The sequence below is a fragment of the Mytilus trossulus genome, chromosome 8 (assembly GCF_036588685.1).
Source record: "Mytilus trossulus isolate FHL-02 chromosome 8, PNRI_Mtr1.1.1.hap1, whole genome shotgun sequence".
In the NCBI taxonomy this organism is placed as follows: Eukaryota; Metazoa; Mollusca; class Bivalvia; order Mytilida; family Mytilidae; genus Mytilus; species Mytilus trossulus.
In genome coordinates, this window is record NC_086380.1 from 62007061 (window position 1) to 62032760 (window position 25700).

The window sequence follows — 25700 nt, forward strand, 5'->3', positions numbered from 1 at the left end:
AACAAACGTAATATATTAAATACGGTTATAGAGACCTGCTACTTCTTTATTACGACCCCAAGGATAATTTCGATGAATAAGTTGTTATGGTTAGAGCATAGAAAATATTCTCAGAAATGTATATTAAAAGATCACTTATGATCGAATGTGACACGAGGAGATAAACCTTAACACAATAAACAAACATTGCTTAATTTTTGTTGAAAAGTTGTAATACGTCAGTCTTGTAGACGCTGAATAATAAATACAACAGTTATGTTTGGTTTTGAATCATTTTCAGCTTCATGGAAACAAACTTATGCAGATCATGAAACGATCAATGTTTGTTTGAAAAGGGGAAACTAAATTTGAAAGAAAAAAATTGTATGATCATTATGATAATTATATAAATAACAATAATGTTGTTTTAATGATCCTGTTCGTTGTGTTGTCGAATGTATTGTAAATATTTTATTTCTATTATACACCTCAGGATTATCAAACACATCATACAGGTATATACAACGAATGATCATTTGTGATTTTTGAGATTCTCCCCACATTAGACTGTTGAATCATTCGTATTTAACATCAGCGCCAGAAGTTGCATTAACTTTAATTTCTATCACGGCTTATACAACACGCAAGTTTTATTCCCCAACTCGAAAAGGTAAGATATTTTCAAGTAGCATTCCAGTGATAATCACTAAAATGAACACGTAATTGCTTTAAATTTGTTTACTGCTAGCTATCATCATCGTCATATATCATTTTTATTGTATAATACGCCTTACGAATGTTTCATCTGTATAAAACTCATTAGACAATAGTGATGTAGATTTAAAAAAAATTGTAAGGGTTCCGCGGAACCCAGTGTCTCGCCTACTTTTGCTGTGTAAATCGCAGGCTCATCAAAAATGAGGAAAAAAATCAATAAAAATATTCCTCTTGATACTATCTTATGATTGTAAGAAGCTTCTGTCCAAGTTTGGTAAAAAAATCTAGGATAGTTAATGAATCTAATAAATGATTTGAAAACTTTAACTGCAGACTATATGTAATTTAACTGGAAGAAAATCTAAGTCCATTTAAAAGTAAATACTATCATAAACAAGCTTCTGTCCAAGTTTGGTACAAACCCAGGATAGTTTAAGAAAGTTATTAAAATTCTAAAAACTTTAACCACAGTGTGAATGTTATGTTTTTATGTTTACCCGCAGAAAAAAACTAAGTCCATTTATAAGTAAAATACGGAAAAATTGGAATTTTATTTTTACACAATTTACTTCTGGATATTATTTTATGATCATAAACAAGCTTCTGTCCAAGTTTGGTACAAACCCAGGATAGTTTAAGAAAGTTATTAAAATTCTAAAAACTTTAACCACAGTGTGAATATTTGTGGACGCCGCCGCCGCCGCCGACGACGACGGAATGTAGGATCGCTTAGTCTCGCTTTTTCGACTAAAGTCGAAGGCTCGACAATAATAGAGGATTACTGCTCACAAGGAATCTATTAAACCAAGAGTTTCAAATGGTCAAGTTGAAGTTATCCCTTCGTAAATTTTACGGACGCCATCACGAGTTGGTTGACTGTTATAGAATATCTGTTTTACGGATGATATCGGATATGTTCCTTGTGTCGTAATTTCGTAATATGATCCCGTTCCCTTTTCGTGATAGTGAAATACCGAATAAGAGTATTTTTCGAGTTTGAAATAACATGAGCAACACGAATTAGGGGCGCCACATATGTAGTAGAATCTACTTACTCTTCCGGAACACCTGATATCACCCCAACTTTTTGGTGGGGTTAGTGTTGTTTAGTCTTTAGTTTTCTATGTTGTTTTGTGTACTATTATTTGCCTGTTAGTCTTTTTTTATTTATTAGCCATGGCGTTGTCAGTTTATTTTCTAATTCTGAGTGTGACTCCCCCTTGCATCTTTCGCTGCTCTTTTACATGAACGGGTAAGGAGTACGTTTTCATAACAATGGCGCATTGTCTCCAATCCACATTCAAATGTATAGCAAATAAATAAAATTCGGTAATTCCTTACAATTCAATAGTAAAATAGACATACTTAGTTATTAAATAAACCTTGTAAAAAGTTCAAAAGAGGTCTCTGTGAATCAATTGGTACACTCAATTTTTTCTGACACTCTGATTCGTCATGAAGGAGAAAAATAAGTTCTCAAATTATAACTAACATAGGTTGCTAGAGATTTAGAAGTAAAGGCAACAGTAGCATACCGCTGTTCGAAATTTATAAAACGATAGAGAAACAACATATTCGGGTTAATACAAACTAAAACTGAGGGAAACGTATCAAATATAAGAGATCTACGACACAACAGAAACACAACATAAAAATGTAACATCCCTACCGGACCTGGTCGTCAATAAAGGGACGTATTTAATCACCGTTGGTTTGGTTTTTTTTTTTATTAATGAGGTATTGTAGGAATTGAAAAACTCTAATTATATGCACGCATTCCAATTACAATATTCGTAAATATTTGTATAATACAATAAGGCATATGTGACCCGCCATGACATTTGCAGGCTTATGGAGGTAGAACGTCATTGTTAGAAAAATTATAAACATGATAAATATCGAGATTCAATGAAATACGTATGTGTGAAGAAAAGATAAACACTTTCGTTGGCTTCTTTTTTGCGGACGCCGAACTATACATCATATATAAGTTTTGAAAAAGTTTTACTTTATCGTGTGAAGTGAAAAATATTTGAATCTACATTTTAAATTGATACAAAAAAAATCAAATTTCTGCTTTATAGATTTCCTTTCATAAATGAAGTCTGAAATATATCCATAATAAATGCACCGTATCAAATGCATATAAGAGAACACCTACTTAAAAACTGTTACGCGTCGCTTACTATGTATAGAGACATGCATAATAAATCTAAATAAAAAAAAGGAATTCTTAAAGCTTACTTTGATAAATTTTAAACTAACTTCATTTCAACAAGTTTAAATTAAATGTTCTAAAATAGAGCTACAAACAAACAAATACTGCTCTGCTCTAAAGTGTTTCTTTCATAAATGAAGTCTGAAATATATCCATAATAAATGCACCGTATCAAATTAATATATGAGAACACCTACTTATAAACTGTTACGCGTCGCTCACTATGTATAGAGACATGCATAATAAATCTAAATTAAAAAAAAGGAATTCTTAAAGCTTACTTTGACAAATTTCAAACTAACTTCATTTCAACAAGTTTAAATAACATGTTCTAAAAAAGAGCTAAAAATTGTTTGCATTGCAGTAAATTTAAGTCTTTGAAATTTTATTCACATACGCTATTCAACATCACTAAAAGCCGATAAATACAATAATTTTGTGTTTTATAAATTAGTGGCTTCAATAAATAAAAGTCGTCATAGAACAATCTCATTTTTATACCGGTATTCGAAATGACTCGTTTCATTGCTATTACAACAAATATGTCATAATAACATGACAGAGAGTTTTGTTTCGGAATATTTTAGATAAATATACAAAAATCAAATTTTAGACAATGTACCCAACTAAGCCTTGAAATGGCTAGTCACATATAGTTAACGGCGATTTTCTCACAATGACGTTTTACCTCCATAAGCCTGGATATGTCGTGGCTGGTCACAATTATATCAAGCATGACGGATTACCGGCATACTTAGAGTATGTTTGCGTTTGTTTTTATATGTCGCGAGTTCTAGATACACTCAATGTTATGATAATATGAGTGAGACAGCAACTAGAGGTACAAACAAAACCACTTCACGATTGTAAAGGTCACATTCTGTCAATATTATATCAGGCGATTAACTAATTATTTATTTTGTAAAAAAGATTATCAGACTTTATCATTTCGACCACAAATAAGTTGACATAAGTGACTGCATATGGCCTTTAAAAATATAAGCCTGATTATAAAAAATTGTTTTAGTAAAAAAATCTATTTGTTTTAGGGTTTGATCATACTGATGCAGCTGTTAAATGCTTCAAAACTTACTGTATGAACAATGATGGTTGCAGATTTGGATGTTTCGCCCGTGGTTGTGGTTACAAACATTCCTGCAATGTTGAAGATCGGCGATGCTGCTGTGATGGATGTATCTCCGATGCTGGTTAATTCGGCACTTTAAATATTGTCAAGTGCCGAGAATGTGTTTATTCGTGCATATAAGATTATAACATTAGTCTACGATTAAAAAGTTTGGGCATTTTGATTGGTATTTATACAAATTGTTATCCATCATCATTAATTATAATATTTGAACATTTCAATTGTCGAGCAGGGAAACTTTCTAAATGCTGTATTATGCCTAATATGCCTTATGATTTTGTGCACTGCAAAAATAATCACATTTGTCTAGGACAGTTGCATTTCTAAAAATACATAAACTATAGTACAATTCATATATTTGGTATTTTTATCGGCTAATCTAAGAGCCACAAAGGTTTTTTGTTTGATGTAAGGAGCACGCCGTCATTTTGTTTGAAAAAAATGATGCAATGGATGATTTCTGGAATTCTACAACTTTTTGATGAATTATTTCAATCTAATATTTCAGTAGAGGTTGTGTCGGTTCTTGATAATTTCTTTTTTTTTGTTACAAACCATAAAACTATTTACACATCTGTTATACAAACTTCTATTTAACCGATTGTGTCAAAGACGAATTGTGTATATGTGTCACCTAATGTTCATGCATTCCAAATTTCATCCAAAAACAAAATACAAAGACTTCTTATTCGGACGACTCCATTACAAAACACATTAGACGAGTTGATAACAGCTACCATATTCCTGACGTGATACAGGCATTTTTTTGGTTTAATTGCTATATAAACCTCTCACTTGTTTGATAGCCAAATAAAATGACATTACATTGACAAAGATGTGTGAACATAAACTGTTATCACAGAGATATGTCTCGCCTTTTTGTAATTTTAATCACAAACTAATACATGTAATGTAAGCAAACCATTAAAAGTCAATAGACCATGACTGAGGGGGCGGAGCCAAATAATCACCATGGCAATGAGATGTGACAATGCTAATACATCTGCATACCAATTATCATTGATGTACCACAAGTGGATCTCCATAAACTGACCTAATCACAAAGTAATACATGTAAAGCAAGCAAACCATTCAAAGTCAATAGACCATAACTGAGGGGGCGGAGCCAAAAAATCTCCATGGCAATGAGATGTGGCAATGGTAATACATCTGCATACCAATTATCATTGACGTACCACAAGTGGATCTCCATAAACTGACCTAATCACAAACTAATACATGTAAAGTAAGAAAACCATTCAAAGTCAATAGACCATGACTGAGGGGGCGGAGCCAAATAATCTCCATGGCAATGCGATGTGGCATTGGTAATACATCTGCATACCAATTATCATTGACATACCACTAGTGGTTCCCAATAAAACTGAGCTAATCACAAACTAATACATTGTTGACGCCATCGCCGTCGCCGACGCCAGAAACGGCATACCTACATGTATGTCTCGCTTATTGACTCCGTCAAGGCGAGAGAAAAAACCAGCAGACATAATGGTTAAAAATGTCTAAATAGGGGTACAGCAATTATAAACGTGTTATAATCTGAATCACTATAAAACAAGCTAATACGTCAAAAAAGATAATTAAAAAGGCATATTGACAAAGTGCTGGAGAATAAAAAAATATAAGAATATAAACTTATGTTTATCACATACATTTTATTACTGAATTATCAACTTTTGTGAAGATGACAGTTGTCTCTTGAATGTGTCAAAAATAAATAACAATCAAAGTGCTTTAAGCACTGAGGGTAAATATTGCTTCCATTTATCAGTGGGAAGTGAAATTAAATATTACATTGGTTGTAGTTGATTGAACATGTTTAACCCCGCCACATTATTTATGTATGTGCCTGTCCCAAGTCAGGAGCATGTAATTCCGTGGTTGTCGTTTGTTTATGTGTTACATATTTGTTTTTCGTTCATCTTTTTACATAAATAAGGCCCTTAGTTTTCTCGTTTGAATGGTTTTACAGTCTTATCGGGGCCTTTTATATCTGACTATGCGGTATGGGCTTTGCTCATTGTTGAAGGCCGTACGGTGACCTATAGTTGTTAGTGTTTGTGTCATTTTGGTCTTTTGTGGATAGCTGTCTCATTGGCAATCATACCACATCTTCTTTTTTTTTATATTAACAGCAATTCAAGACAAAGGAAAATAACTCCAATTTTTAACAATGTCATCATTTACAATTTAGAACAGATGTTAGATCGCTGCACCTTGCAAAAGTTATGTAATTTTCTAAACAAGTGTAACATTATTTTGTGTCTTGGATATCTGAGCATGTATTACATCAAAAATTTCTGGAAAGGTTCACAGATAGGATGTATGTCACAATTGACAAATGATTGAGGTAGTGATACGTCTTTGTAGATTTAGATATCAAGTCAGTCCCATAAGGTTTGATTGCATTACATTATATAGAGTGTTTTAGGTAAAGATTGCATGCATTACATGCAATCTTTACCTAAAAACACTCTAGAGAAAATTCAAAAAGGAGAGTTCATAATCAAATGGCAAAATCAAAAGCTCAAACACATCAAACAAATGGATAACAACTGCCATATTCCTGAATTGGTACAGGCATTTTTTATGTAGAAATTGTGGGATAAACCTGGTTTTATAACTAATAAACCTCTCACTTGCATGACAGTCTTTTATTTTTTTGTTATTATCTTGACAACAATGTATGAACAAAACAGACAGACTTAATAGGCATAATGTAAGTGAATCACTATAAAAACGAACAAATCTATCCGTAAAGAAAAACATAAAGGCATATAACAGTATTTAATTGATCAACACTATTTATCACCTAAAAAGACTTTCAGCAACCTTGGCAGCCAGTTTTGTAAGGTGGAAAATATGAGAATACCTGGAAAAAACCTCAACCTCTGAACGCATTAATTTTATGGCCTTGCTAGTCTGATTTACAAGGATTTAAGCATCACTGACGAAGCATTTATTTTAGAAATTCGCATCTGTAATTGTTTATGTCATTCCAGGCTTGATAAAAACCAAAACTTCAAAAAATATTCTAATGGCCTTATTTTCAAATTGGCTCATTTTATTTTACAATTGTGAATAAACATTTAAATTTTAAATACATAGTAATCTAAAAATACTTTTGGCATCAAATGCCTTCCAGTTTATATTTAACTAGAGCTATAACAACTTGTCAACAAATACTTCAGTATAAGACTTTAATAAATTGACTGATCAACCAATACTACAAAGCAATCTACACTATATTATTTTAATACAGTGAGACATGTTTAACCTGATAGTTTTGTTAAGGAATGACTGTAATATTTCTTCTGTCTATGAAGAAATAACATAAAAAATTTGGTGCACACTGAATAACGTGAACAGTGTGCACCACATTTTTTACGTTATTTCGAATAGACAGAAGAAATATTACAGCCATTTCTTATAATTTAATTCTTATTTCCATTTTAAACTGTAGAAAACCAAACGTTGATGACGTCACGGTCACATGACTTAATTATGTCTATGGGCTAATAACAAAATAACTTCAGCCAATCAGAAGACATGTTACATCCAAAATTAAATTATTTGTGGATAAAACATATATTGAAAACAAAACAACTTTAACATGTGTGAATTTTCTAAGTAAGGCATTTGTCCATGCTGTCTTCAAATAATATAAAAAGAACTAACTATGCCTATGTTCTGGTATGAGAAAACTTCTATAATCACACATAACAAAATTAAAATAGAAAAGTCAAAAATTTATGTCTGTTAGAAAAATATATGCAAAGTGTGGCAGATTGGATACAACAATTATCAATGAGTTGAAGATTAACAAACTGATCAGCAATTTTTTTTCATAAAGTCAAATTATGGAACGAGAAACTACTGACCAAAAATTAGGAGGTTAACATTATGAGATGAAGAAGTATCGTTACAAAACTGGTTGGTTCTGTTTTTAAAGAGAAGAGCGACATTTAACACAAAAAAAGATTTAATGAATTATGCTAATTTTGCTTTTTTCAAGGTCTGAATAATGACGCTAGTCATCATAACCTCTCCTTTGAAAATGTATAAAGGTGGTACCTAACACTACAGGGAGATAACTCCGCAAAATCAGCTCAACGTTTTAATCATGTTGTATTTCTATGGAAAGAATAAGCTTCTCAATGATCAAAATTGGTTGTTGTCAAACCACAATATATCATACCAATTTTTTCCTAGAAAGTGATTGGTTCATGTTTTTTGAAAATTTTATATTTTTTCAAAGGGTCAAAGTAAATATTTTGTCATAATTTTATTTTTATTAAAAGAGCCAAACTAATTTTAGTCAAAGTGTTGGGTACAACCTTAACTAAATTCAGAGACCAATTTTCTATATTCTATATATTTTGGACCAACTATTCCCAAATTTTCATTTCTTATGCTAATTTCGTTTGCCCCTAACTCTCTATTCTTTAAACTTTATTCAGGACATTATATATAATCAAATTACTTTTAAATGCAAAATTAAAATAATTTGTCAATTGTCTTTTAACTTCATAATTCGACACTGGGACCTATATTCCTTAACTTAATCAACTTAAGCAAAGTTGGATATTTATTAATCTAAATCCTGATAAATGAAATTGTGACATTCCTTCAGTAAATGAATGAAGGATTAATGCAAAGGGCTTTGAAAAAATAAATTAAACAGATAGAATCATACACATATTAAAATGTACAGTTCATATATTACAATGGGTTTGGGAAAAATACAAACAAAACAAAACAAAAATGTCCTCATGGTATTTTTTTGAAAGTTTTAACCTATCACTGAGTTACTGAAACACAAATCAAAATGAATACAGATAAGTTTGAATGTCAAAGACTGAAGTATACTTTTTTGGAGATATCAAGAGGCCTACTGTAGATTTACTATAAGATCTTACAGTTCAGACACAGTTTTACAAAAATGATTTACAGGCACCGATAATTAAAATGACAAGCCAGCATAACAACATTTTTTAAGGGTTTTGAACCTGATTCTGTCCGCTGCCACTGTTATGGTGTCTGGTAAATGAATGATTTTCACCTTTCAGGAGAGGCCTTGGTCTTGTAATCCTTAACTCTTTGAATGTGAAATTTGTTTTTCTGTTTAAAATTTAATATACAATATTTTTGAATGGTACATTTTGAAGACAAATTCTAAATTCATAAATTATGCAATAAACCTAAATCTCAGGTTGCACAAATAAAAACAGAGACAATAACAGTTCATTAATTGATTCAAAATTCATGCACAGCATAAATTGTCATCATAACTTTCTTTGGAATTATCCAATCTATAACAAAAACACTTCATATAAAAATATATAATTTGAACAGCATCTGAAGCTGCATATGTACATAATTCTAGTGCAAATATTTTTTCTTCTACTAATATTTGAAACAATTTTTTTTATAATGAACAACATCTGTTTTACTGTAAAAATGTGTGTAAAAGGGTAGAAAGTGAATATTACTGTTTTCAGTGAAATTCTTGAATTTCACCTTATATTTTCGACCTCAGTAACAAACGTGTTCCTTTTCTCCTTTTGACTTTGATACTGACCACATACTTTTTGTAATAAAATTGAGAATGGAAATGGGGAATGTGTAAAAGAGACAACAACCCGACCAAATAAAAAAACAACAGCAGAAGGTCACCAACAGGTCTTCAATGTAGCGAGAAATTCCCGCACCCGGAGGCAATCTTCAGCTGGCCCCTAAACAAATATATACTAGTTCAGTGATAATGAACGCCATACTAATTTCCAAATTGTACACAAGAAACTAAAATCAAAATAATACAAGACTAACAAAGGCCAGAGGCTCCTGACTTGGGACAGGCGCAAAAATGCGGCGGGGTTAAACATTATGATTATATTGGTAGTTAAAAACATTGATATGACAGTTTACAAAAGTAATGATAATTTTTCTGTTAGTAAATCAAATTCTTACATTGTTTCGGTTAATACCATTATCAAAAACTGCAGCACGATTTCTCCTACTGTTTCCTGAAGAATCCAGAGCTGTTGTGCGAGGTTGAGTAGAGCCAGGTTGATACCGAGTCCTACTTGTTGTGTTTGGTGTGATATCTGCTGTAGGCCTAGGATGAAAAAATAATTAAACAAAATGGCATTAAAATATTTTAATTTCTAAACAAATATTTATAGGTTATCATCATGTGATATTTGTAATACTGATCACCTTTATAAATGACAACTGACAAGACACCTCTAATTGAAGTTCTTTTTTTAGCATTTTTTACAGTTTTGCATTAAATATATCTGAAATTGAGGCTCTTTCAACAGTTTTGCATTAAATATATCTGAAATTGAGGCTCTTTCAACAGTTTTGCATTAAATATATCTGAAATTGAGGCTCTTTCAACAGTTTTGCCAGCAGTTTGAATTAAAGGAACAACAGGAGCCTAATCATACCTTTCTCTATAATAATTAAAGACAGATTCACAAGCTTAAGCATGACACAATATGAAAATCACTAAATACATGCACAGCAACAAAAATGTGTGTCAACTAAAACTTGGGCTAATATGAAAACAATATACAAAGAAACCAGGGGGGGGGATAAAAAGGTAAACACTGAAAAAGAATGGACAAATTTATGACCAGAAGAAATTAATTGTTGATTGTTGGTGTTTAAACTCCAATTTGAAGTGCCATTTTTTTTGTGGCAGCAAGTTTTAATTGGCTGTTTCAGAATCTAAAGCATCATGGGTAGTTTCATTGTTCGTACCCCAACAGGGTTCTCACTAAGGTGAGTCCATGAGTCCTGGACTCATCAAAATATGTCTGGACTCACCATTGTCAAAACTCATTCAATGACTCATAGTTTGGATATAAAATTATGATTTCACGTCCCCTCACGCATTCACGATGTCCTCAATCGGAACCGATCCCCTCACGCATGTCATAATGAAAATATGAGGTTTTTAGAGTTATTAAGATGTCGATCAACACCGGACAGCGTACACGGCGCCCAAAACGACATTCACACCCACTGACTGAATAAAAAGTAGATTTAAACTTGTAGGTCTGTTAATAGAACCATTTCAAAATCTAAATGTCACTTTTTTAGGCGAGTTCTCGTGCGGCAACTGATTTTGTAGGAGTTCAACTCCACGTGCAACAGTAAATAATACATGTATCTTTTAGTTAAAGTATTCACCCCAGCAAAGCATTCTCCGATTTTCAATATTTTGATCAGTAGAATAACAAAATTGCGATTTAGAAATGTATATACCTTTCGAAGCGGTGACATTTGCTCCACTCAAGCACAACCGGAAAATCCTCTCACGGTTTTCATTGCAGAACCAAATGTTCTGCGCGTATAGATTACCAGACGTGTTACAAGGAAACTTTTGTTCAGAAAGACTTTCAAGTAAATTAAGAAAATGAAATGGACGGTAAAGAGTATGTTAAGTATGCGTTATTACATAACTTATCTATTAAGTCCGTTTGTTAACATGGAAATGCGATTTGAATTTCCAAAAAAAACAATCGTAAACTGGGCTAATGTAAAATAGAGCAGACACTGAAGACATACACCCTTTTCTGTGTTGTATAAATTCTCAATACAGACTGTTTTGTCTAATTAAGATGGTACTGGTGTCTTCTGCAATTTTAAATTTTGAAAAACAAAGAATTTAAGGTCCAGATTGTCAATCAAGTTAACAAACTTTGACACTGAAGGCAGTTAACAAATGTGAATTTGCTATTAAAAGAACAAATATATAAGAATTAATCTTATGAATTTTGATATTTGTACAAGTGTAAATGATTTAAGCTTGATTTTAAATGTTTTATGAATTGCCATTTTAAGGAAAGGTAACTCTGTAAAAGTGCATATTCTGAAGGAATCTACATGGAATTTTGCAATTTGAATATTAGCTGGAAAAATCGCACGGTGACTTTATCTTTTCTTCTTATATTATCAAAGCATATTCTGAAAGCTATCTTCTCGTATTTTATTTACAATTTTATCATTTAGCTTCTTATCGCATAATGATGTTTTTTTGGTATATAAATCAATACAAAATGCGTCATTTTGTCATAAACTGTAACTTAGGAAAATGCGCGGTTACCGGTCATTTTTATGATATTTTTGAACCTATATCATTTCTAATTTAAACTCCCGTACCACATTAAAGTCAATTAAGTTCCATTTATTCATTCTCAAGGAAAAAAAATTAAACAGATAAGGCTTCCTTTGCCTCAATTTAGATTTATACCTCGAATTGGACATAAACGATCACCTCAGTACCAGTCTATAACAAAGATGATTTAAATTGTGATATTATCAATCCCTCGTACTTCAATCTTAGTAGCAATTTATGAACTTCACCAACATATGGAATATACTTTTCCCAACTCATGAGCTTGCAACTCATACTCAGACTTTGTAAACTGTCACCAGTGTCTTAGCAGGATGTTTATGAACCAGGGTATGTCAATGAACGTCTCTTTTTTTTATTCTGAAAAGAAATCACCGTTAATACCAAGACCTTGTTGATAAATATTCCGTATCAACTTCACAAATAATAAACAAAGGACTTTAAAGTATAGAGTCTAGGACCTTAATGATTACGTGTTATAGATTTCTTTTTTTTTCTTCGTAAATGATTACTTTAACTGTTTACGTCTTTCTTTTTTGTTTGGTAATATGAATTTGGAATGGGTCGGTACTTATTCTTCCATCTTTGTTTAGGTGTACTATTGTTAGTTTATATTCTTGTCTTTCGTGTTTGCCCATGTTCTCTGTCTATAAGTCTTTTTTTCATTTTTGACATATTTATTTGATAAAAATTATAATCATAATGTTGAATGCTGTACCCCTACTATTTTGGCATTTTCACTTGTTATGTATGTTTGTTTTGTTCACACATCGTTGTCAATTTGATGGAATTTCATGTCACTGTCATAAAACTTAAAGGTTTAACTAGCTATAAAACCAGGTTTAATCCCCCATTTTCTGCAAAAGGAAATGTATGCACCAAGTCGGGAATATGACGGTTAATATCTATTTCTTTGATGTGCTTGATATTTTTAGTTTGCCATTTTTATTGTTGGGGGTCGTGTAGAATGTTTCCCGGAGTTCGTTATTTTTGATATTCTACTTTTTACTATAAAAAAATGATTCTGTCATTGGAAATGTGTATCTCTTTCTTTCTCAAAAACTATAAGCAGAATAAATTAAATTTTGTTGTCTGAAACCCCAATAGTCAATTTAGTTTATAAACACTAATTATTGAAAACTGTAATGAAGTGCACAACTCCATAACCTGTAAAAGAATCTAACTAACTAACTAATCCTCTTTATGCCTGCTGGCATATAAGGCTGAGACTTGGTATCTGCACTGTTGTCTGTCTTTTGTAATCTTCTCCATTTTTCGAACGTCTATCCCATGCTTTTAAATTCGCTATCAATTGTTCTTCTACGAGTTTCTTTAAGTCTTCCTCTGTTCCTTTTAACTTCGGATGGTGTCCATTTCAGAGTTTTTTGGTGATATTATCCTGTTCTTTTCTTAAGGTGCATGTGCCCTAGGCATCTGAAATTCCGTTGTTTTATGGTAGTCATTAGATCTTTTTGTCTTGTTTTCTTTGTGTCACTTTTTTTTATCTGTGCTGGCCAATATATTTTACATATTTTCTTCATATATTTGGTATGGAATCCAGAGAGTCTTTGGCTGTGTCATTCTCCAACATTTTGCACCATAAAATGAGGTAGAAAGCACATTACTCTGGAAGATCTTTATTTTTGTTTTTTTTTGCACTTATGTTGCCTGTCCGCCATGTTTTATGATTGATTATTTTAAAAGAATCAATACAAGTTTAATCAGAGACATATATATGTCTCTGGTTTAATCAAATTCTGTTCAGTCATTTTCTAGGGATTGAGGAATAGTATTAAGTGTAAGGCAGAGAACCACCAGGCAAGAGAAGAGATCCCTATTTATGGATTGCATCAGCTCAACGTTGTCGGCAAACGAACAAATTGTCACTGTATGGGCGGGGGGGGGGGGTCTACAACTGTATAATTTCTGATGGATTTAGTTAAGGCAGGATTAAAATCAATTTAATAAAATTTAGGTGATACTTTTATATACAAATAAGTGCCATTTTAATTGAACCTGCATAAAGAAGTTGAACAACAAATTCGATCGCACTGACGTATTAAACTTCAATGTCTGTAGATCTTTTCTTATGGTTATAACATTTTGTATTTGTTTTTAATTTCTTTCTATCGGTTATAACTTTCTTTAGTTATTAACTAGATGCTCTACTTAAGGTTTGGAAATCACGTAGAAATTGATTAGAATTATAACAGATATCCTAATTTAGCTATACTTTTTGGACCTTTTGGATTATAGCTCTTCATCTTTTATATTAGCTTTGCATTTCAAATATTTTGGCCACGAGCAGCACTGAAGAGACATGAATTGTCGAAATGCGCATCTAGTGCAAGAAAATTGGTACCGTTAATTTTATTACTACCACTGGGTCGATGCCTCTGCTGGTGGACTATTAGTCCCCGAGGGTATCATCAGCCCAGTAGCCAGTACTTCGGTACTGGCATGAAAATACGGATTTTTTGTGTTATTAAAAGTTGCTGTTACAAAGTATTAGAAATTATTATAAATTAAGGAATATATCTCCCTCATGCAAAGCTCTGATTCTTTTCAAAAATTTGGCTATACTTTTTGGACCTTTTGGATTATAGCTCTTCATCTTTTATATAAGCTTTGCATTTCAAATATTTTGGCCACGAGCATCACTGAAGGGACATGAATTGTCGAAATGCGCATCTGGTGCAAGAAAATTGGTACCGTTAATTTTATTACTACCACTGGGTCGATGCCTCTGCTGGTGGACTATTAGTCCCCGAGGTATCACCAGCCTAGTAGCCAGTACTTCGGTACTGGCATGAAAATACGGATTTTTTTGTGTTATTAAAATTTGCTGTTACAAAATATTAGAAATTATTATAAATTAAGGAATATATCTCCCTCATGCAAAGCTCTGATTCCTTTCACAAATTTGGCTATACTTTTTGGACCTTTTGGATAATAGCTCTTCATCTTTGGTATAAGCTTTGGATTTCAAATATTTTGGCCACGAGCATCACTGAAGAGACACGAATTGTCGAAATGCACATCTGGTGCAAGAAAGTTGGTACCGTTAATTTTATTACTAATAATGATTGAGGCCAAACTTGGTTTAATATTAGCCAGGTTATTTGATCAAATGCAGAAAATTTTTGTAAAGTTTACGAAAATTAAGAATAAATTCATTAAAAGTGTAGACAATGACAAATCAGCTACAAGAAACAACACTTGGTCGGCACCTCATCCCATGTTTTGTTTCAATTCATTAAACGGTTTTCTAAAAGAAAACATTTGTCTATGCTACCCATAGGGCCCTTTTTTAAACTAAGTCCCCCGTTGGAAGCTATTTGTTGATGGATTTGCTACAGAGTAACAACACTAGGTCAGCACTTCATAAGGAACATTCATGCCATGTTTGGTTTCCTTCTATTCAGTGGTTCTCTAAAAGAAGTCATTTGTGGATGTATTTCCCATAGGGTCCTATGTTAAAGTTAGTCCCCCGCTGGCGGCCATATTGGACGTTGGATTGGCGACAAAGTAACAACACTTCGTCAGCACCTCATCGGGAATATTCATACTATGTTTGATTTCATTCCATTCAGTGGTTCTCTAAAAGAAGATGTATGTATTGTCCATGGGGTCCCATGTTAAGCTGAGTCTCAGCTGGTTGCCATATTAAAGGATTGATCGACTCAAAAGTTACAACACGTCGTCAGCACATTATAAGGTACATTTATGTCATGTTTTTATTTCATTCTATTTAGTGGTTCTCTCAAGGAAGACATTTGTATGGATTTTCCTCAGGGTCCTATGTAAAAATCCCTCTTTGACGGCTGCCTTGGATGTTGGATTGGCTTTAAAGTAACAACAATTGGTCAGCACCATGTTTGGTTTAATTCAATTCAGTGCTTCTCTAAAATAGATATATGTGTATGCATTGTGCAAAAAGTTCTATGTTAAACGACATGCCAGGTTGATGGATTTTCTACAATGTAACTTCACTTCGTCAGCGGCACACAAGCAACATTTATACCATGATTGGTTTCATTCCATTGTAGTTCTTCAATAGAAGACTTTTGAATGCATTACCCCTAGGGTCCTATGTTAAACGTAGCCACTCTCTGGTGGCCATCTTGAATGATAAATTTGCTTCGGAGAAACAACAATTGATTAGCACTACATACAGAACATTCATGTCATTTTTGGTTTCATTGTTTTTAGTGGTTCTATTTAAGAAGACATTTGTATGTATTGTTTATAGGGTTCCTTATTAGACAAAGCTGGCGGCTAACTTGGATAATGGATCAACTTCAAATGACAACACTTGGTCAGCACCTAATAAGAAACCTTCATACCATATTTATTTTTATTCAATTCAGTGGTTATTTAAAATAATATATTTGTATGTATTGTTCAGGTGTCCTATGTCAATCGAAATACCGTTCTGGCGGGCATCTTGGATTTTTGGAACAGTAACAAAGTAAAAACAATTGGTAAGCCTATCATGCCATATTTAGTTTCATTCCTTTCAGCTGTTCGGTAGAAAAAGTTCAAAAAGTTAACGATGACGACGGACGACGATGATGGACGCCAAGTGATGAGAAAAGTTCACTTGTCCCTTTTGAAACCAATGTTAAAAACAAAATTAATTTATGATTTTAATTTTGAGGCCAATAACTCCTATAAGAAGTAGTTTGACAGTTTCGATGTCAATTGGTATTATATAGATCTCATCATTCTGTAAATTTTGCCACTTTGAAATCAAAACACGGATTTATATACAATATTAGGTCAATGTCAGGAAAAAAACCTTTTCGGTATGAGGCTGAGAAACTTGGGAAGGTCGAGGTTCTATCGAGCCCTTCCCCTGTTTTGCGCCGAGTACAAAAAAAACACAAATGTGTAACTTATTTTCCTCCCTTAATGAACCCCTGATTGTGAAAAAAGATGTTCCGCTGGGCGCTGCTTCATACGACCGCAGGGGTCTGGACATTCAAGCTGGATACATCCCTGAATTTGGATTATGATTAAATCGTTGACACAGCATAGGTTTCTGATATAGAATGATTGTGGTCTGATGAACTTTAAATCTTTATTAATGCCTAAAAATTAAAAAAAAAAACATTTGAAAAAACTTTCTTTTTAATTTCTGAAATCTGAAATGAGAAAAAGTGTACCCCTTCCCTTTTTTTCACCTGCCCCTTTCCCATATTCGAAAAATACTTTCAATGCAAATGGAGTTTGCAACAATAACTTCTCAATTAAATCAATCATAAAATATTAGAATATAAAATGTCATACATTCATGGTTAAAATTAATATTAAAAAACTTAAAGCTTATCATCATCATTGCTTAATAAATAAATTTTAAACTTGTATAATTTGAGAGAGATTTATACACAAGTTATTGACTGAAAACTACAAAAATGCTTATTTGGGCCTTTTTTAGCCCCCAACTTATTGAAACCCCACTTGGAGCAAGAACTCCAAAACTCAATTCCAGCCTTTCCTTTGTAGTATGAAACCTTCACCTAAACACAAGTTATTGTCTGTAAACTAGAAAAATGCGTCTTTTTGGTCCTTTTTGGACCCTTCTTATTTCATGTTCGGGGATATTAACCCCAAACTGAAACCGAGACTTCCATTTGTTATATTGAACCTTGTGGTAAAATGTCAGAGAGATCCATAAAGTTACACACAAGTTATTGTCCTGAAACTAGAAAAATTCGTTAGGGTTCCGCGGAACCCAGTGTCTCGCCTACTTTTGCTGTAATTCGAATGTTCAAAAATATTCCTCTTGATACTATTTTTTGATTGTAAGAAGCTTCTGTCCAAATTTAATAAAATTCAAGGATAGTTTTTTAGTTTATGAATCTATTAAATATTTTAAAAAGTACAATTATCCCTATCTATAATGATTGGCCCAGTACTTTCAGTGGAAAATGTTAGTAAAAATTTATAAATTTTATGAAAATTGTTAAAAATTGACTATAAAGGGCAATAACTCAGTAGGGGGTCAATTGACCATTTTGGTCATGTTGACTTATTTTAAGTTCTAACTTTGCTGTAAATTATTGCTGTTTACAGTTTATCTCTATCTATAATAATATTCAAGATAATAACAAAAACGGCAAAATTTCCTTAAATTTTCTTATCCAGGGGCAACAACCTAACAACCAGTTGTCCAATACATTGAAAATTTTAGAGCAGATTGATCTTGACCTGATAAACAATATCAACCCCTATCAGATTTGCTCTAAATGCTTTGGTTTTTGAATTATAAGCCAAAAACTGCATTTTACCCCTATGTTCTATTTTTAGCCATGGCGGCCATCTTGGTTGGTTGGCCGGGTCACCAGACACAAATTTTAAACTGAATACTTCAATGATGATTGTGGCCAAGTTTAATTTTATTTGGCCCAGTAGTTTTAGAGGTGAAGATTTTTGTAAAAGATAACTAAGATTTACGAAAAATGGTTAAAAATTGACTTTAAAGGGCAATAACTCCTAAATGGGTCAATTGACCATTTTGGTCCTGTTGACTTATTTGTAGGTCTTACTTGGCTGAAAATATTTGCGATTTACAGTTTATCTCTATCTATAATAATATTCAAGATAATAACCAAAAACATCAGAATTTCCTTAAAATTACCATTTCAGGGGCAGCAACCTAACAACCAGTTGTCCAATTCATCTGAAAATTTCAGGTCAGATAGATCTTGACCTGATAAACATGTTTGTCAGATTTGCTGTAAATGCTTTGGTTTTTGAGTTATAAGCCAAAAACTGCATTTTACCCCTATGTTCTATTCTTAGCCATGGCGACCATCTCGGTTGGTTGGTTGGGTCATCGGACACAATTTTGAAACTACATACCCCAAAGATGATTGTGGCTGAGCTTGAATTAATTTAGCCTAGTAGTATCAGAGAAGATTTTTGTAAAAGATTACTAAGATTTACAAAAAATGGTTAAAAATTTACTATAAAGGGCGATAACTCCTAAAGGGGTCATCTGACCATTTTGGTTATGTTGATTTATTTGTAAATCTGACTTTGCTGAACATTATTGCTGTTTACAGTTTATCTCTATCTATGATATAATTCAAGATAATAACCAAAAACAGCAAAATTTCCTTCAAATTACCAATTCAGGGGCAGCAACCCAACAACGGGTTGTTCGATTCATCTGAAAATGTCGGGGCAGATAAATTTTGACCTGACAAACAATTTTACCCCTCTTTAGATTTGCTCTAAGGGCTTTAGTTTTTGAGTTATAGGCCAAAAACTGCATTTTACCCCTATGTTCTATTTTTAGCCATGGCGGCCATCTTGATTGGTTGGCCAGATCACCGGACACAATTTTTAAACAAGATACCCTAATGATGATTTAAGTTTGGTTAAATTTGGCCCAGTAGTTTCAGAGGAGAAGATTTTTGTAAAAGTTAACGCCGGACGCAGGACGACGACGGACGACGACGGACGACGCCGGACGCCGGACGCCAAGTGATAAAATTCAAGGATAGTTTAATTTTAGTACAAATTAAAAACAGTATAGGAAAGTTATTAAAATTCTAAAAACTTTAACTACAGAGTGAATGTGTTGTTTCCTGGCAAAAAATCTAAGCCCATTTAAAAGTAAAATACAGATAAAATGGATTTATTTTTTTACAAAATTTACTTCTGAATAATATCTTATGACTATAAACAAGCTTCTGTCTAAGTTTGGTAAAATTCAGTACGACGACGACAGAATGTAGGATCGCTGTGTCTCTTTTTATCGTCTTAACTCGAAGGCTCGACAAAATACTTGTTTTTTGGCCGCTTTTTGGCACTTAATTCATTTAATTGCTAGACTGTTTGTCCCATAATCCTTAAAATAAATCCCAACCTTCTACTTATGGTATTAAACATTATGTTACAATTTCAGAGCAATTGAAATACTTATGATGTCCTGAAACTAGATAAATACTTGTGTAAGGCCACTTTTGCCCCTGTGGGTCCATTTGGGTCCCTAACTACTAAATCTTTGGTATCATATCCCTCAAAATCGACCCCAACCTTCCTTTTGTGGTTATAAACATTGTGTCAACATTATCTTGAATTTTAATTGATAAATATAATATAGTATAGTGATACCAATATACAATCAACATTTTTTTTAATTTTTGCGGTCGTATAAAAAATAACTGAAACAGGTGAATTACAAGTAAATATCAATATGCCAGTCCTGAAGAGGAACCACTAATCCTCATTGTTTGGAATGATTCTCAAATATTGGATGAACACGAATGAACCAGAGATATAATCTTAAACATAAGATTTACAAGCAATTTAAAGATTTGGTTCATATACATGAATTACAATTGGTTTTTGATAAAAACAAAAGCTAATCAAAACAAAACAAAACCAACAAAAAACAATCTTCCAGGAAAATATATTTGAAAGTATCAATTTGTTACCAAAGCAAGAGATGAAATGAATACAGTACGGTCCAAACGTTACAGACTGTTGTATAATTGTTTACAAAAGTTTGAATTTTTCGAAAAACTAAGGATTGTCTTATCCCAGGCATAGATAACCTTAGCCGAATTTGGCACAACTGTTTGGACTTTTGGATCCTCAATGCTATTCAACTTTGTACTTTTTTGGCTTTATAAATATTTAGATATGAGCGTCACTGATGAGTCTTACGAAGACGAAACGCGCGTCTGTCGTACTTAATTATAATCCTGGTACATTGGATACCTATTTATGAAAATACTAATCAAGAGAAAGATAACTCTTGTAGATTTATTGTGAAATTCATTTTCTTACAATTTTTGTTTGCACACAAATTGGTATACAGGCATCCATAATAAAAATTGCAAGCAATCGTGGCACACTATATATAGGGTTCTGAAACTCTTTTCTGCATGGTATTGCTACTGTCAGTGTAATGGTGACTGAAAACAGTAAGTCCATTTATCAATAAAATACTTAAATTTTATTAAAAATCATACTTTTTTCTTCAGATGCTATTGCTTGATCTTGAATATAAACTTCTGTCCCAAATTTTAAAACAATTCATGAAGTTTTACACATTTATCATTCGAAATTAAACAATAAATCTTAGTCTTTAATTAAATGTTAACTGCAAAAAACAAAGTCAACCTATCAGACACATTCTGAGAGGAAAAACTATATATTAAAACATTTCTTTACTGAGATATAAGAAGTTGTGAACCAATTTCTTACTGACCAGGCATGAAATATTTGTCACTAGACATTAAATTGTGCATTCATGAAAATGAGGAATATGTCAAAGAGACAACAACCCTGTGAAAGAGCAGAAAACTGCCGAAGGTCACTTAAAGGTTACTAATGGATATTCAACACAGCGACAAAATCCTGCACACGGAGGCGGGCTTCAGCATATGTTTTCTAGTTCAGTGATAATAGATTTCACAATAGACTTTTAAACATGTAGAAACCTTATTTAAACATAGAAGTCAATTATTCGAAGTGACTTCTCATAATTTTGCAGTAAATCTCCAGTTGAACTTTATTCAAATTTGTTTTAATCTTTCTTTTTTTTATTTTAATATAATTTAATATTTAAAACATCATAGTTGTGTATAAATGTCAGCTAGGTTTTTATTCGACAAAAAGAAACGTATTTGAAACTAATTATCCCACACAACTATGATAATATAATTTTTATGTTTTCATTCTTATTTTACGCGACATGACGCATTGTATAATATGTAGCTAAATGAATCTCATTATGTATTGTTCAAGTAGACGTGTTAAGAAAGGGATTTAAATAATGCACCGATATTATGTAACAATAACGATATAAGATTTAAGTGTGGACTTTCTCAAAATATCACTGCACGAAGGATGCCAATACATTTGTTGTACGTGACATAGTTTACCTGTGTGGTGTGTTTGATACAAAAAAATCAAATACTTATCGTTAACTACAAATTTTGACTTTCATGGACATTTCATAAATATGGACGGTACTTTACATAAATGTTATCACCTAAAAAAGAAAACTCTATTCCCAACTTAAAATTTCTGGAAGAAGTTTAGGTCGCTGCGCATCGTTTTGTTGTCCATGAAAACCCACATTTCACAAGTCATACACAAGTTGTATTGTCTACTACTTTCTTCGTATGAATATAGTGGTGTTCAGATATTTTGGAGTCGAGAAACTCTGATAACAAAAAAATAATCAACATTTCACCAACATGTAAATCTAAAACGTTATAGTGTCTGAATGAGTTTTACTACAAAGAAAAGTCGATTACCTGTTCTGTCCGAGGACCTTACAGAAGGAAGTCGATAGAAAGATAATACCAAGGAAAATGTTAAGATAGAATAAGTGCATCACACATTTTAACGAGTTTTGCAAGTATTGTGCTCATTCAGTATTATATTAAACTCCAGAAAATAAAGAAAAAAAGAAAACAGAACGAGTCACTCCATATATTTCTCTTCAAAGTTGAAACATCTAACAAACGTAATATATTAAATACGGTTATAGAGACCTGCTACTTCTTTATTACGACCCCAAGGATAATTTCGATGAATAAGTTGTTATGGTTAGAGCATAGAAAATATTCTCAGAAATGTATATTAAAAGATCACTTATGATCGAATGTGACACGAGGAGATAAACCTTAACACAATAAACAAACATTGCTTAATTTTTGTTGAAAAGTTGTAATACGTCAGTCTTGTAGACGCTGAATAATAAATACAATAGTTATGTTTGGTTTTGAATCATTTTCAGCTTCATGGAAACAAACTTATGCAGATCATGAAACGATCAATGTTCGTTTGAAAAGGGGAAACAATGATCTTAATGATCCATAACTAAATTTGAAAGAAAAAAATTGTATGATCATTATGATAATTATATAAATAACAATAATGTTGTTTTAATGATCCTGTTCGTTGTGTTGTCGAATGTATTGTAAATATTTTATTTCTATTATACACCTCAGGATTATCAAACACATCATACAGGTATATACAACGAATGATCATTTGTGATTTTTGAGATTCTCCCCACATTAGACTGTTGAATCATTCGTATTTAACATCAGCGCCAGAAGTTGCATTAACTTTAATTGCTATCACGGCTTATACAACACGCAAGTTTTAATCCCCAACTCGAAAAGGTAAGATATTTTCAAGTAGCATTCCAGTGATAATCACTAAAATGAACACGTAATTGCTTTAAGTTTGTTTACTGCTAGCTATCATCATCGTCATATATCATTTTTATTGTATAATACGCCTTACGAATGTTTCATCTGTATGAAACTCATTAGACAATAGTGATGAAGATTTAAAAAAATTTGTAAGGGTTCCGCGGAACCCAGTGTCTCGCCTACTTTTGCTGTGTAAATCGCAGGCTCATCAAAAATGAGGAAAAAAATCAATAAAAATATTCCTCTTGATACTATCTTTTGATTGTAAGAAGCTTCTCTCCAAGTTTGGTAAAAATCTAGGATTGATAATGAATCTAATAAATGTTTTGAAAACTTTAACTGCAGACTGTATGTAATGTTCACTGGAAGAAAAGCTTTCCCCGCAGTCCATTTAAAAGTAAATTACATAAAAAATGGAGTTATCTTTTCCAAATTTACTTCTGGATACTATCTTATCATGCTTATGATCATACATAAGCTTCTGTCCAAGTTTGATACAAACCACGGATAGTTTAAGAAAGTTATTAAAATTTTAAAAACTTTAACCACAGAGTGAATGTAATGTTTCCCCGCAGAAAAACTAAGTCAATTTAAAAGTAAAATACGGAAAAAAATAGATTTATTTTTTTACTAAATTTGCTTCTGGATACTATCATATGATCATAAACAAGCTTCTGTCCGATTTTGGTACAAACCAAGGATAGTTTAAGAAAGTTATCAAAATTCTAAAAACTTTAACCACAGAGCGAATGTAATGTTTCCCCGCAGAAAAAACTAAGTCAATTTAAAAGTAAAATACGGAAAAAATAGATTTTATTTTTTTAATAAATTTGCTTCTGGATACTATCATATGATCATAAACAAGCTTCTGTCCAAGTTTGGTACAAACCAAGAATAGTTTAAGAAAGTTATTAAAATTCTAAAAACTTTAACCACAGAGCGAATGTAATGTTTCCCCGCAGAAAAAACTAATTCCATTTATAAGTAAAATACGGAAAAAATGGAATTTTATTTTTTACAAAATTTACTTCTGGATACTATCTTATGATCATAAACAAGCTTCTGTCCAAGTTTGGTAGAAATCGAGTATAGTTTAAGAAAGTTATTAAAATTTCAAAAACTTTAACCACAGAGTGAATATTTGTTGACGCCGCCGACGACACCGACGACGACGGAAAGTAGGATCGCTTAGTCTCGCTTTTTCGACTAAAGTCGAAGGCTCGACAAAAAAGGAAATGCCAATTCAACTGCGAAGTTGGTTATATATAAGAAAACAAAATTCCGACAAGCATATGTTGTTAATGTCAGTCTGAGTATCTTCAAAGCATAAGTAAAAAAAACCCAACAAAAACAATGTTTAAGTTTAAGACACTTTCAAATTCATATGTCAGTCAGGTTAATTGAAGTCTGGAGCTGACATGTCAGTTAACTGCTAGTAGTCTGTTGTTATTTATGTATTATTGTCATTTTGTTTATTTTCTTTGGTTACATCTTCTGACATCAGACTCGGACTTCTCTTGAACTGAATTTTAATGTGCGTATTGTTATGCGTTTACTTTTCTACATTGGTTAGAGGTATAGGGGGAGGGTTGAGATCGCACAAACATGTTTAACTCCGCCGCTTTTTTGCGCCTGTCCCAAGTCAGGAGCCTCTGGCCTTTGTTAGTCTTGTATTAGTTTAATTTTAGTTTCTTGTGTACAATTTGGAAATTATTATGGCGTTTATTATCACTGAACTAGTATATATTTGTTTAGGGGCCAGCTGAAAGACGCCTCCGGGTGCGGGAATTTCTCGCTACATTGAAGACCTGTTGGTGACCTTCTGCTGTTGTTTTTTTTATTTGGTCGGGTTGTTGTCTCTTTGACACATTCCTCATTTCCATTTTCAATTTCATTTTAACATGGCTAGGCATTATATTTGACCACATTTTACACCTCGCTAACGCTCAGTGTAAAATGTCGACAAATATAATGCCTATCCATGTTAAAATTAGCATAGAGCAAGACATGAAGGAATTATTTCTTAATTAGAGATAGGGGATGGGATTGTTGTAATGATATTTGGAATATATTTGTTCTCATCTGTGTAACGGATATTCTATAACGGTCAACAAACTCGTTATGGAGTCCGTTAAATTTATGAACAGACGATTCCAACTTCATCACTTTGAACTCTAGGTTTATAAGCGTCCTGGTTAGGAAATATCGTTCATCCTTGGAGATATATACTCGGTCTGCAGGCGCTGCTTGAGTTTTGCTACATTGAATCGGAAAGTTCAT

General features: G+C 32.5%; 1 long non-coding RNA gene across 2 annotated transcripts in view; it reads left to right on the forward strand.

Moving 5' to 3' along the window:
• Window positions 1-525: 525 nt before the first annotated feature.
• LOC134681232 (uncharacterized) overlaps window positions 526-25700 on the forward strand; it is a 29102-nt gene continuing 3927 nt past the window's right edge. Inside the window, exon 1 of one of the 2 annotated variants that reach the window (XR_010100582.1) lies at window positions 526-649. This is a non-coding gene — a long non-coding RNA (uncharacterized LOC134681232). Of the gene's footprint in view, window positions 650-23258; window positions 23388-25700 lie in introns of those variants that run through there. The other variant, XR_010100583.1, reaches the window with a different exon arrangement.